This window comes from Colias croceus, chromosome 25, assembly GCF_905220415.1.
Source record: "Colias croceus chromosome 25, ilColCroc2.1".
Lineage (NCBI taxonomy): Eukaryota > Metazoa > Arthropoda > Insecta > Lepidoptera > Pieridae > Colias > Colias croceus.
The window spans coordinates 3,032,283-3,047,607 of NC_059561.1; positions in this window are offsets into that span (position 1 = coordinate 3,032,283).

The following is a 15,325-nucleotide window of genomic DNA, read 5'->3' on the forward strand; positions in this document are numbered from 1 at the left end:
CTTCCTCCTGACAGGTACGTAAAGGCTAAAAATGAATTTATTGTTATGCAAGAGTTAGGGATTTGTAGACCGAGTAGTAGTCCTTGGGCAAGTCCACTACATATAGTTCCCAAAAAAGATGGTAATATTAGGCCTTGCGGTGATTATAGACGTTTAAATGCAATTACGAAACCAGATCGTTATCCAGTACCACGTTTACATGATTTTACATATATTTTGGGTAATAAGAAAATTTTCTCTAAATTAGATATTAATAGAGCCTATAATTCTGTGCCTGTTGCAGAAAATGACATAAAAAAGACAGCAGTTATTACACCTTTTGGTTTATTTGAATTTATGCGTATGCCATTTGGTTTGCAAAATGCTGCGCAAACTTTCCAACGTTTCATGCAAGAAACAGTTTTAAAAGGTTTAGATTTCTTATTTATTTATATCGATGACGTCATTATCAGTTCAGAATCAGAAAGTCAGCATAGAGAACATTTAGAGCAAGTTTTTGATCGTTTTAATCAATTCGGTATAACTATCAATTTTTCAAAATGTAGTTTTGGTCAGCAAAAATTAGAGTTTTTAGGTTATGAAGTTTCTACCGAGGGCATTAAGCCGCTCGAAGACAAGGTTAAAGCAATTTTAGATTTTCCTAAGCCTAGTACTATAGAAGAACTTAGAAGATTTTTAGGCATGTTAAATTTTTATAGATCTCATATTCCTCACTCGGCTGAACATCAGTCAGAGTTAAATAAATATCTAGGTAGTGCGAAACGGAAAGACAAAAGTAAAATTAATTGGAATAAATTAGCAGAGCAAAATTTTGAACAATGTAAGATCGATTTGAAAAATGCAGTTTTGTTGACATATCCTTCCTTAGATTCTCCATTGTCTCTTATGACTGACGCTTCAGATACGTGTATAGGTGCAGTTTTACAACAAAAAATTAACAATATTTGGCAACCTTTAGGATATTTTTCACGTAAACTTACGGAAGCTCAGCGTAAATATAGTACCTATGATAGAGAATTGTTAGCGATATATTTATCAATTATTCATTTTCGCAACATGGTTGAAGGGCGCGAATTAATAGTTTATACAGATCATAAACCACTTTGTTTTGCATTTAGTAAAATAGGTACAAATAGGGAAACTGCTCGAAGAACTAGGCAAATTATGTTTATTAGTGAGTTTTGTACAGATATTCGTCATGTAACAGGTAGGGAAAATATAGTCGCTGACACGTTATCGAGAATTGAAACAATAACATGTCCCACCGTGTTAGATTTCGCAGAACTCGCCCGAGCGCAGGAAACGGATGAACAACTTGCAGAAATGCGACACCGGTCAAACGTAAACAGTCAATTTACACTTAAGCGTGTTGCAATGTTCGATTGTAATAAACAAATTTATTGTGAAACATCCACAGATAGAATTCGACCATATTTACCTAAACAATTTCGACGTTTAGCTTTTGATGCTGTGCATAATTTAAGTCACCCGGGTATTAGAGCCACAAAAAAATTAGTAACAGATAGATATTTTTGGCCAGAAATGAATAAGGATATAGGAATTTGGTCTAAAACATGTATTAAGTGCCAAAGAGCTAAAGTCTCAAAACATACGGTATCCGATTTAGGAAGTTTTCAAGGCTCGTGCCGTTTTGAGCATATACATATTGATCTTGTAGGGCCATTGCCAATTTCATCAGAAGGGTTTAGATATTGTCTAACAATCATAGATAGGTACACCAAGTGGCCCGAGGCTTTTCCTTTAAAAGAAATTACTGCGGAGACTGTGGCAAAGGTGTTGTATGAGGGTTGGATTTGTAGGTTCGGTTGTCCCCTTAGGCTTACAAGTGACCAAGGTCGACAATTCGAAAGTAATTTATTTAAGCAGCTTATGTTATTAATGGGAATACAAAAGTTGCGGACCACCCCATATCATCCACAGAGCAACGGTGCAGTAGAGCGTTGGCATAGATCTTTAAAAGCAGCGCTTATGGCTCGTTTAAATTGTAATTCATGGGTTGATGAACTAGCAACAGTATTGTTAGGGTTACGGACAACTGTTAAATTAGACACAGGCGTAACTGCAGCTCAAATGATTTATGGCAGTAATATAAGGCTGCCTGGTGATTTTTATGACACAAGTAATATAAAACCGTGTAACGAACATAGTTATGTTGATAAATTGAGGTCGATTATACACAGTATGAAACCGGTACCAAGAATTAATAAATTACCGTGTAAAATGTTCATTCATAAAGATTTAATTGATTGCGAATATGTATTTTTAAGAAATGACACCGTACGGAAACCATTACAACCGCCGTATGATGGGCCATATCGTGTCATTAGTAGAAAGGATAAAACTTTTAAAATTCAATTAATAGACAGACAACTTAACGTTTCAGTAGATAGGTTAAAACCTGCATACGTTTTACCTGATGATAATAATATTGTAACTAAGTTCACAGGTAAGTCTGTTAATATGAGTGATAGTAAAATTAATGATTCGCTACATACAAAAAAGGTAATTAAAAAGGTAACGTTTGAGACGGACAAATCCAGCTGTAAAAATTATGTTACACGATCAGGGCGAATACGAAAAACGCCAAGTAAATTTATGTTTTAATCATGTACATAGTCATTGTTATTGCAACCATGCAACGTTGCAAATTGTATGTTGTTGTTTTAGGTCACGTAATTCTTTGAATTTAAAGAATGGTTATATTTAAATATTTTATTCAACATTTTTATTTTCAAACTATATACAACTAAATATATACATTTTATACAATTATTTTTCTATATACAATATTTTACGATTTTACTATGGGATTAAATCAAACCAAGGAAAGTGTTGTCATTAACGAAAGTATTTCCAATGTTTCAAAGCTGGAAAATAAAATTAATATATTTGGAATCATAATAATTTTCATTGCAGTTATATTAACTATTTTTGTTTGTTGTGTTTTGAATCAACAGTATTAAAGTTGCTAGTAATTGGTTTAAAAAAGAAGTTATGAGTACTACTAGCTTATCTGTTCCTGAAATCAAGGTGGAAAGAACACGAGAATTAAATAAAGTTGTGTATTAACAAACGTGTAAGTTATATTTCTTTGTGTGTTATTAAAATTTTTATGTCATGACGTTTCATATATTGCATTGTTATTGTATCTATCGTCATAGTGTAAGAGACGGGGACAATTTTAATTATATTTTCGTATTAATTGTGAATGATTTTATTTGCATGTTAATGTACTAGGTACATGATACCTTAATATTATACATATTTTTTTATTAATAATGTTACTTTACATTATAATGTTTGTGTGTATGTAATGTTATGTTGTTCGATCGTAGGACTTTATTAGATTGTATTGTTGGCAAATGGCCGCAATGATGCCAAGAGAGGACATCATAACGTTATATCAAACACCATGGCTGCAGACTAGTAATTTTTATATGTTAAGTATTTTTTTAAAATAAATGTTCGTGTGTTTATAAAAATGTTTCACCGACTCCTGAACTAATCTTGTATTATGTTTCACATTGTTATATTTTTTTTTTTTGTCTGTCAGCAGAATTGTTAGGGTTCGTTGTGCGAGTTAGTAATCTAAATAAAGATAATTTAATTTGATTTTGTTTAAAAATGTTCCACATTTTTTTGAAAAGGGGGGAATATTGTAGGTGCTGTGCTGACGCAGGATTTTCGGCCGCGTCGCACAGTCACATAGCGTCGCCCCTCAGTTGTCCCATAGCTCGCGCCACCGACCCACGTTTTGTAGTTAGTGAATATAAATAGTATATTTTTGTGTAATTTAGAAGAAATATAAAATTTAATTGGCCGCTATCTTTTATTTCATCTCCCTACACACAGCTACACTAAACTACCAAAGCTGCACAGCAATGTCGTAGGAGAGAACGTGGTTAACTTCTTGCTACCATTTCGACCACATACAGACAATCTCTTATTACTATAATAGATGTAAACTACATCGTAAAAGTTAACATTTAAACTGTCGTGAAATCTTTAGCAACAAGAGTTCGGTCGTAAACCTTCTTGACCATGCTTTAAGTGCTTTTGGTATGACGTTAAGCTTTATGTTACGAGGGTCTTTAAACCCAGCGTGGTGTAGTGTTGCCAGACGTTTGAGGTGTTGAGGACAGAGTATTTTAAGTTGCTATGTCCTTGAAGGTGGAATATACTGTAGACATATTATATCGCGCGACCCATTGAAGCGCATTGACTGTAGAACGTAGATTGCAGCGCATAGACTGGAGTTTCTTGCCGGTTCTTCTCCATAGATACTACTTTTCGAATCGGTGGTAAATGTATAAAATATGTAATGACGATTCAAAAGTGCTTCTAGAAGAAGTCTAATTGAATAAATAAATGTTAGAGTTTGTTGTTTAGACTGTAGCGCGTAGGCTGTAGCCCGTAGGCTGTAGCGCATAGACGGTTACTCGTAGACTGTAGCTTGTAGACTGTAATGCGTAGACTGTAGCGCGTAGACTGTAGCGCGTAGGCTGTAGCGCGTAAACGGTAACTCGTGGACGATAGCGCGTAGGTAGACTGTAGCGCGTAGATCGTAGCTCGTAGACTGTAGCGCGTAGATCGTAGCACGTAGACTGTAGCGCGTAAAGAGTAACTCGTAGACTGTAGGGCGTAGGCTGTAGCGCGTAGACTGTAGCTTTTAGACTGTAGCTTGTAGACTGTGACAATTTTAATGCAATGCTTAATTGTACTTAAAACATCGTAATATGAAGTTCATATTGTATTAATCCATTTAGTCGCTTCGTGATCGCAGTATCATTTAATTAATTAATTACTATGATTAACACTTTTTAAAACAAAAAGAAAAAGAAGGCTTCAATACATTTTCTCGATACGTTCTGGTACCAGAAACCAAGACAGATTTAGAAATATCCCATAGACTCGAAATTTGTACGGGCCCTATTATTTGACAATGTTTTCGTAATTTCGGTTTACAGCTGACACTTATTGGAAGATCCACTGTGAAATGTCTCGTAATAATACTTAAGTCTGTGAAGTTCAGTTAGTTTTCGACTCATTCGATAGGCCTTAGCATAAAATTATTAAATATGTTAATGAAATGAAGTTAAAATTTATACTTTTTTAAGCGTGACACAACTTGCAGCATTTTATGATATTATTAATATTGTAGGTATTGTGCATGCCTAAAAGTTAGCGCAGAACAAAAGACGTAGTAGCAGTTCTTAAAATAAATATCAAAAAGGAAGCCTTAATGATTTTGCTACGAAAAAAACAAAGTTTTGTTTGTATAACAATTTTTCTTTTTAAAAAAGGGAGATATACAAATTAATAATAATACTGTTACATTATTTACCTCTAAAGATCACTTAAAGCGCGTCACACAGTGAAGATACTATAATATTTTATGTTAAGATTCTCTAATATAAAACATCATAGTATCTTAAGGTATCCGGTATCAGCGTTCTGACCATCATTTTTCTTTTTGTCATTGCGTACTAAGACCCCTGTAGAACCGCCATCCTGTTACAAATGACCCGAAATTTTGTTTCACCTAAAGGCAAGTTCCAATATAGTTATGTATTGGTAAACAATAGATACTAAGTTACAGATTATATAACATTCTCTCATGCCCTTGATCTAATTCACGGTAACAATTAAATTGACCTTGATAGGTAATACCACTTAATACTAAGCAATTTATAATGTACACGTGTAGCTTTATTGTATTGTTATAAAGGCTACTAAACACATTGTTTGTATATTATAATATAATATCATTGACTAAACAATGAATTAATATTAACACGCTTTAACTAGCTTCATTTGTATATTTGTAAGTTTGTATGTAACCGACTCGTTTAGACTCGATTTTTACCCACTTGACGGACAGATTTAATTCGAACTTCGTACACTTATCAGTGATAGGTGACAAGACAATAATTTCACGAGTTCAAATTAAATTAAATCATGTTTCTATTACCTCTATTACTACATCAAAGCAGCAGGACGTTCTCTATTCATGTGTATTTTTTGTATTTGTTATCTCAGAGTTTTCGACTGATAATTTTTATTTCGATATTGTTTTTTTTATAATTTAATAGCTGGTGCCTGTCACATAGTCTCATTTAGGTCTAGTTTTGACAATTTGAATGCTTTTTATTATATTTTTGTTTAAAAAATAATTATTAAACTGAACTTAATATACTATACAATTAATAGTTCGAATGCTCGAACTTGTAATGGTGTCGCGTGATAACATCAAATAAACTTGAAAGCCTTCCTTTACTGTGTTAACGTGTAAATGAACACCATAAAGATTTTATCGACTTTATTTAATCTGTGGTTACTTTGATTATCTGTTCCATTCTAATTAATTCGTTTCCTTTGCGTTTGTTTTGCTAATTTATGTATTGAGTTTTCTACGAATCACTTGGAAGTAGGTTACTTAGAATTAAGTGAGAAGAATGTTATTAGGCTTGAAGTACAATGTGTTAATAACGAATAACAATTTTACTATCTGTTAAGTTTTACTATGGCTTAGTTTGTATAGAATATTCATAGGAGCAAGGCAGTAAGATATTAATATTATTTAAGCCTTCCCTGTATTATGAAAAAATCGACATATCATCATGACAATACAAGGATAGAATAGTAATGAAACCACTTCTAATACATTTTATATCTATTAAGGCATTTATACACATACAACTTCTTACTTATTTAGCCTATTGTCAGATAAATTTAGTGTACGAGTCCAAACTACCTCTATCACTAAGATGCCCATCTAGTTTTAATTCAGTTAAATGCACGTCGACAATGAAAATGAGCAGTTATGGCTGCACATGCAGGTCGTCATTACGAGGCTCCTAAAAGCTATTTCTTGTCACTAATTTGAAATACGGTTCAAGTTATGAACGTACGACTTTAATAAATTGACTAATCAGACTATATAATATCATGCCTGACTTCGTCCGTATTGATTGAAAATACGGGCGAAGTATAAAAAATTGCTTATTTTACTCGTTAAATATACAGCTTTCTGATAGTAATATAAATTTTAAAACCGACAGAGTAGGTAGGTATTACAGTCATCAAAGTATCTAGGTTTTGCCTCGCTTACAGTGAAAATAACTTGATGGATCCTTTGTTGAATGCCCATAACCTTTTTAGTGATTTGTACCTATTCAGTGGATATAATACTGTGATAATACATTGACTCATGTACACGCTCTTGTGGTATTTGTCAATCAGTCAGTTGATTGATGACTTCGGTTAAAGTTAGATAAATGTCAGTGCCGAAAGTGTGGCACTGGTAAAGCAGTGTTTTTTAAACGTATAAAGGATAATAAGGTACAAAAATTATTATTTATAAGTTGTTTTAATACTTTTTAATGTTCTTTGTATCGCGATTCAAATTCAATTCAAAATCACAGGGTGAATTAGAATATCCCGATACAAAAAGTAAAAATAAACAATAACAATCTATGAATTAATTCTAGATAAATAAATTTATTTCATTTCATTTTAAATATTAAAAGATAAATAATTCTGCTCAATTACGCGTGCTATGATGTTACTTATATTAATTCAAAGAAGCAGACATTTTATAAAGGTTTTTTTTAAATAATTGATCAAGATAATTTTGGACACTTGGTGGTGCTCTAGACCCCTTTATCGGACGGCTACTTACCCTATTTACTCTGCCACTATACCAGTCGCTTAATACTTGCACCATACACAGGTAATATGTAGTTTAAAATCTAATCCAGGCATACGCGTCCTAGCAATCTTACTTGATACAAACTTAATCCAGTGCTAATTCCCAATTCCTTGCAGATATTGAATTGAACGTCGCATATAGTTAAAGCAACCTGCATGATGGTGTATGTTACAAGATACAATAAAGCGCGTCACACACCCGAAACACTGACACAAAATTTCGGGTCATTTGTAACAGGATGGCGGTTCTACAGGGGTCTTAGTAGGCAATGACAAAAAGAAAAATGATGGTCAGAACGCTGATACCGGATACCTTAAGATACTGTAATATTTTATATTAGAGAATCTTAACATAAAATATTATAGTATCTTCACCGTGTGTGTCGCGCTTTAGGCAAGATATTATGGAATAAAAGACAAATACTGTAATAAGTTCAAACTAGTATTAGTACGTATGAAGAAGATATATTATCGTGTAAAAAATGTTTTACATAGATACATATTGTCACCATTTTTGTCTTCTATACAGGCCAGCATAAAATTTTTAACACTGTCCAGAGTCAAAATTATTTATTCTCTCTACTGACTAAAGCCGGAATGAAACAATCCTTTCCATTATAACGCTCACTTAAGCTAAACGTTACTTACATTAAACAGCAAACAAAACACTATAAAAAGACCACACACAATGAAATTTAAAAAGCCGTCGTATGTATCACACAGACGCAACATAAAAGGACCAGAGTGTCAACAAAAACCTCGAAACAAAAGTAACATTCATCCGCAATTAGCGTCACATTTTTCCAACGCGTGGAAAACCCTAATGACTGCGTTATAAATGGGATAACGTAATAAGGCGGGTCCACACAGAGCGAGCAGCCTCGCGAAGCATTTTACGCGCGGTCCTCTAATGAGCGTAGGCTGCTACGTTATATCGCGGAGATGCATAATGTAATAAGGCGTGTCTACACAGAGCGAGCAGCCTCGCGAAGCATTTTACGCGTGGTCCTCTAATGAACCTAGCGGTCTTGGTCTCACGAAGATGCTATTTGCCTGAAACCCGAGCCATTGGTTCATTTGTGCGTGAGTCCAGAGTGCGTGCGCGACGACAGACAAAATAAAACAAAACAATTAATATAGTAAAAAAAAATTCTTAAACTGATGAAAAATTTGTATTGTCACGAATCCTTGATAAGTGTATAAAATTTGAATTAAATGTGGGCTAAAATCGAATTGCTTCGCGCAGAAATTGCCTCGCGAGGCTGCTCGCTCTGTGTGGACCCGCTTACACGAGATATTTTAAACGTTTGTTACATTATCAGTAAATGTTCCCACTACGGGGATTAAACTTTATGTAAGCGAAGAAATCCATGACTTAATTTATCGGTTTGGGCATTTATTTTACGAACAGATCGCAATAAATTTGGGTTGACGCAATCGTATCTTTTATACATTGTAGTTTATTCTACAGTTACGTTTCTATAAAATGAATTGTTTTACGGCGAAACTTCGCCAAAATCGTTAATACTATATTATAAGTTTATTTGTTTGCTCTACGAGAGAAACATGGGTTTTATTAAATAGGTACTGTTGATTAACAATGAATCTTATTGATTTAAAATCAAATAACAGCGATGACAAACTTAGGTTTCAATGCTGATATTAAAAACTAAAACGAAAATGAAAAGGTCAATAATTTAAGTATGGAATTTGAAAATAATTTATTTATCTATTAGTTAAGAAAAAACCGCTGCTGATGTTGTAAATTTTATTTCGAAATTCTTTAACCGTTGTAATAATTCAGAAAATACAGTAAACTCCGTACACTTCTGACAAACGCTGGGGCTGTGACTCCGCTGGCTTACAACCACAATTGACAGAAATATGGAGTCTCTGTTAAGACTTATATACTGCTAACTGTGCTAGTTTCCGCATTTTGTACAATCAAATATAAATTCTCTGTACAGGGTAAGCTAGGGATAACTGAGAAAGTACATTTAAACGTAAGAGGTGGATATTCTTTTAGAAGTTTTGGTTATGACGGTATGTTATTTGAATTCAATATACAATTTACAACGAACATAAATTATACTTAATAGAAATTATATAATACGTTAATTAGAGAAAATATTAAATAATTTAAGTAGGTACCTAATTAGGTTTTTCATAATTATTTTTTAACAAGATACAAAAAACCGCCTTCAAATTCTCAGAACTAAACCAAATTTAAATGAGACCACATACCATTAAAAAATAATTATCAATATCGGATCACCCAGTCGAAAGTTCTGAGGAAACAAACCCAAAAAAATTCAGTCGAATTGACAACATCCTCCTTTTATAATGTGAACTGTAAAAATGTTATTATAATTGTTAGATCGTTAGAATAAACATTTTCCACACGTCGTACTTATCAGAACTCGAAGTAAAATTGGACCAAACTTTCTCTAAACTTTATAACATCTCTATTTGAAGATAAGTGTTGGTATGAAGAAATTCAAAGTAAACTACTTACGCATAACAACCAGAGTTATCTCTAAAGGAATTCTTTCGTGTCACCTCTTATTCCCATGCTAAAATAAATTGTACCTAGTTTAGAGTGGGGCTATGAAACGAGCGGGAGATTTTTAATCTATGTGTTTTTTAATACGTAATAACTTTTTTTACGAAAATTGCTCAGATGGTATGAAGGTACACATAGCTTATAGGGGAGTGAAGGGTGCTAATATAAATAAAATATACATAAAATATGAAATCAACAAATACCACTGTTTCGACCACTTTATTCAGTAGTCTATAACGTCATGTAAAAAGTCTACAGAACAATTTAGCGCTGACTCCGAATAGTAAAACTAGCGTCAGGAACAAACTTTACTTTAGTCCTTTTGGCCGGTATTGTGAAACACACTATTCTATTTTTTTGATTTTGGTTTTACTGTCGAGTGTAGGTACATATTATACTCCCTCTTTTTGTTTGTTTGTATCATTGTAACGTGGAATAAATGTTTTATTCTTTAAATTCGTCGTTTCTTATTGTAAGTTAAATAATTTATCGAATCCACTAGTACTATATTAAATTATTCTCAATTAATATCCATAACTTAGTCACATTATTAGTTTCTACATAAAATTACATACACATTATACATCTATATTATTATTCCTAAAATAGTATACTACAATATAATTATCCCCATTTAATGGCCACACTAAATACTTAGCAAACGCGAGACGCGTGAGTGACGCTATCTAAAATGAGTGTAGCCCAGGATGCTGTATAAATAAATGCAACCAAGCTTCACCGGGGCTTTGGTACTTTTAACACCCTTATTCATACATTGCTTTTTAAATAATACCAGATTTGAGGTGGGAATTCAACCCTTTCTTTGTAAAGAGCTTATCTGTTTTCCACTTCATGATTTGCAGTGAAATAAATGCGTGAATAATTTTAATTATAATACGATGCATTGGGAGACTTCTAAATATGCATTTAACTAGAGGTAGAAGATAATCTACTATTTATTTATTTATTTTATTTATTTATAACACTTCATTGTACAAAACAGTAAAGGAAATGTGGTACAAATTAATGAAGTACAAAAATTTTGCACAATAGGCGGCCTTATTGCTACACAGCAATCTCTGCCAGGCAACCTGGTAGGAAAGGAAATGTGTATAAACGTATTAGTAGATATAGCCTCTTTAATAAGTAATATCGTAGCATGAAGGCATTCACTTCTGCGTACATGCATAAGTATGTTGTGGCCATATTATTGTAGATTTGCTAATTTCATGAAATGGTTGACTTTCATGAAGTGAGCAAATCTACGATATGGGTACGACGCATACACGTACATGTTTTGATATTAAGTAATATATCTATCTTTAATTTTAAATTATACAGAAAAAGGAAGATTCAATTACAATTTTATAGAATTTTATACAATTTTAAAAGCAAGATCAATTACTCATACAGTTTAAATCAATGAATTATCCGACCCGATTCACTTTTCAATATTCACTAAACATTTACCAAAGGACTAATAAACAATAGTTAGTTAGGGATTTCACATAAAGCCGTAGTAAATCTTATTTAAACTCTATCTGATTTACTGTTTCACCTAGGATTTAATCGAATTAAGTTTGTTTGATACTCGCATTTAATTGTTGAGATTAACGTATAATTATTTCGCTTTATACGTTCAGATAAAGGACTAAAAGGTAAATTAATTAATTCATGATTTTCATTACTAGCTAGCTAATTCTACTAATAGTAAAATACTAGCCTTAAGCAGATTCTTTCTATAATAATGTGATTCTAGAAATTGATGAGTTATTCTAAAATACTTTTTCTTGTTTTTAATTTAATAATACTTTTAATACATAATATACTTATTTTCATAATACATAATACATATGTTAATGTCGAAACATAAGCCCTAAAATAACCAAAATAACATTCTATATTTTGAACAACCTCATCAAAGTTATTTCATACTAGTGGTCCGCCCCGGCTTCGCCCGTGGTACATATTTCGCAATAAAAGGTAGCCTATGTCCTTTCTCGGGTATCAAAATATCTCCCTACCAATGCAAATTGGTTCAGTAGTTTAGGCGTGATTGAGTAACAGACAGACAGAGTTACTTTCGCATTTATAATATTAGTATGGATTAGAATCAAGGATAATATTCCAATAGGTACATGCAAGATAAAATGCATGAATATTTCTATCGCAGTGCATCATAAATGATATTATGTCAGGACTGTCCCTTCAGCAGAACATATGTACGAGCTTTGCGAATGGGATTTCATGTCGAGATGTAAAATAAATAACATTTCTTAATACTGGCTTACTGTATTGAATATGGAAATTGAGTATTTTTTTAATAATATAACAGTCATGTATTCGTTCGCAACATAGAGAGAAAGAAGGCAAAGAATATATTATTTCAAATAACTAATAGGTCAGGATTATAAATCTTCCTAAATAATAATTAACTGATTGGTAATTTAGGTGGCGGTGGTTCTTAATCTTATGTCTGTTTTTTTTTAATGATAATTCCACCGCCTTTTTTAAATATACTTATTCGAAAAAATTGTTATGCTCTACAAGCAATTAAGCCAAATCATATCTTTTCAAAAATAACTTTAAGCTGGCCATAAAAATTATGATATTTAACTTATATTATAACTAGCTGTTCCCCGCGGTTTCACCCGCATTGCTTCGCTCCTGTTGGTCTTAGCGTGATGATATAATATAGCCTATAGACTATAGACTATAGAGCAGTGGTGGCTCAGTGGTGAGACCTCGGACTTCGAATCGATAAGTCCGTGGTTCGAGACCAGGCGAGCGCGCAGGAAATAAATTGATTTTTCAATTTATCTGCGCATGTTGTAACATCACCACTGCTCGAACGGTGAAGGAAAACATCGTGAGGAAACCGACATGTCGAAGAATTAAAAAGTTCGACTACATGTGTCATCCGCCAACACGCACTTGGCCAGCGCGGTGGATTATGGCCTGTACCCTCATAGGAGGCCCGTGTCCCAGCAGTGGGAACGTATATGGGCTGATGATGATGATGATGATAGACTATAGGCTTTTTCGAAGAATGGGCCAACTAACATCGAAATAATTTTTCAAATCGGACCAGTAGTTCCCGAGATTAGCGCGTTCAATCAAACAAACACGCTCTTCAGCTTTATAATATTATAGTATAGACACAGAATACATAATAGTAGCTAAACGCTGTATAGATTAACATTACATTAGGTACTAATGTACAAACTTATCGTATATTTCACGATTGAAGATTAGCAACGAACTAGACTGGTTTTATTAATTAATGTAAGTAATTCCACATTCCCTCTGCAATCTCTTTAAGAATTTTCCAACGTACGTGCCCTGAAAGTGACGGAAAGTTACAACAATTTTGTCGAAAATTCTATTTAGATTCGTGGCATGTTCGTGATCTAATCTTGGCTAACCTTTTTAGACAAGCATTTTTTCGCTTCCTATATCTTTGGTGGAATGCTATCGTTTAATATATGATGAAAGCGAAAGCTATATCTATACTTAATTGTACATATCGTATGTTGAGCCTTTCCACACACTTCTCGTTTTATTAAACAACGCTGTTTTAGTTTAGTTTTGACGTGATTTTTTGGATAACTCGTCCCATTTTAGAAGATCAATCTTCTTCCCCAGGGAAGGTCAGTGGCTTTTAATAACCTAATTATTATATAGAAATAAATCAACGTACTTACGCAAAGAGTGTTGTTTTATTTACAAAAAGCTAGATATAATAATATAAGTCAGATATATTATCTTATATGCACGAATAATCTAAATACGTTTGAGATAAATCAATATTCAATTATTCATGTAATTCATCTAATCTGTCAATGATTAATTAACAATAATGATAATCTGTGGTATTAGTAACCATTAGTACGTGCATTTGTGAAACCAATAAGTCAATCATATTATGTATACCTATACATAATAACAAAATGCAACTATTTTGTCTCTCCCATCAACTCTATGGGGAGTTACGTCGCTACGTGCGCGCACTTTCTTACTAGCCCATGGAGTTGATGGGACTTGGGAGAGACAAAATTGTTACGGAGACAAAAGTTGCTCTTGCGCGCTAGCCTAAGTAATTATATAAAATTTTATTATTTCAATTATTCCATAAGTAAACAATGCATAAATATCATGTATTAACATAGAAAAAAGATTTCATAAGTAACGGACTATCTATAATTAAATTATTATAATTGTTTGTGATAATTATGTTCGTACCTATTTAATTTTAACCGACTTCAAAAAAAACGAGTAGCTTATCAATTCGGTCGGTATATTTTTTTTCCTCAAATACAAAATATAGTTTTGTATGTCTAAACTTTGTAAACGTTCAATAAAAGAAGAGTTTACAATAATAAATTTCAAGAACATGTATTTTTCTAGTATTGTCTAATTCAGAAAATTTTTAACCAAAATACGTAAATCGTAATAGGTACGTAATACAAAGCATTAAGCGCGTCACACACGGTGAAGATACTATAATATTTTATGTTAAGATTCTCTAATATAAAACGTTATAGTATCTTAAGGTATCCGGTATCAGCGTTCTAACCATCATTTTTCTTTTTGTCATTGCGTACTAAGACCCCTGTAGAACCGCCATCCTGTTACAAATGACCCGAAATTTTGTGGGTCATTTGTTACGAATTAAAGTTTCAATTTCGTCTGAACTCAACGAAGCTTCAATACAGACATTATCGAATACATTAGACATTAAAACTTGGAGTATAATCTAAAAGAACACTTTGAAACTCCATTTCGATTTATATTCCTATTTTCAACTCAAAATAAGTATTATATTGAATCGTACTGAAGTATTCCGACAAACTTTTAGTCGGAAAAGTTTCCAATGAAAACAGTTTTATTCTGAGACTTAAATTCAATCAAGATTTTGTCGATCTATATATATTTTTGATTTAAATGAGCTATGAATAATTATATAAACTACTTAATAATAAGGTTATGTGTTTGGTTTAATAATTCAAAAATGAAAAAAAATAAAATGAA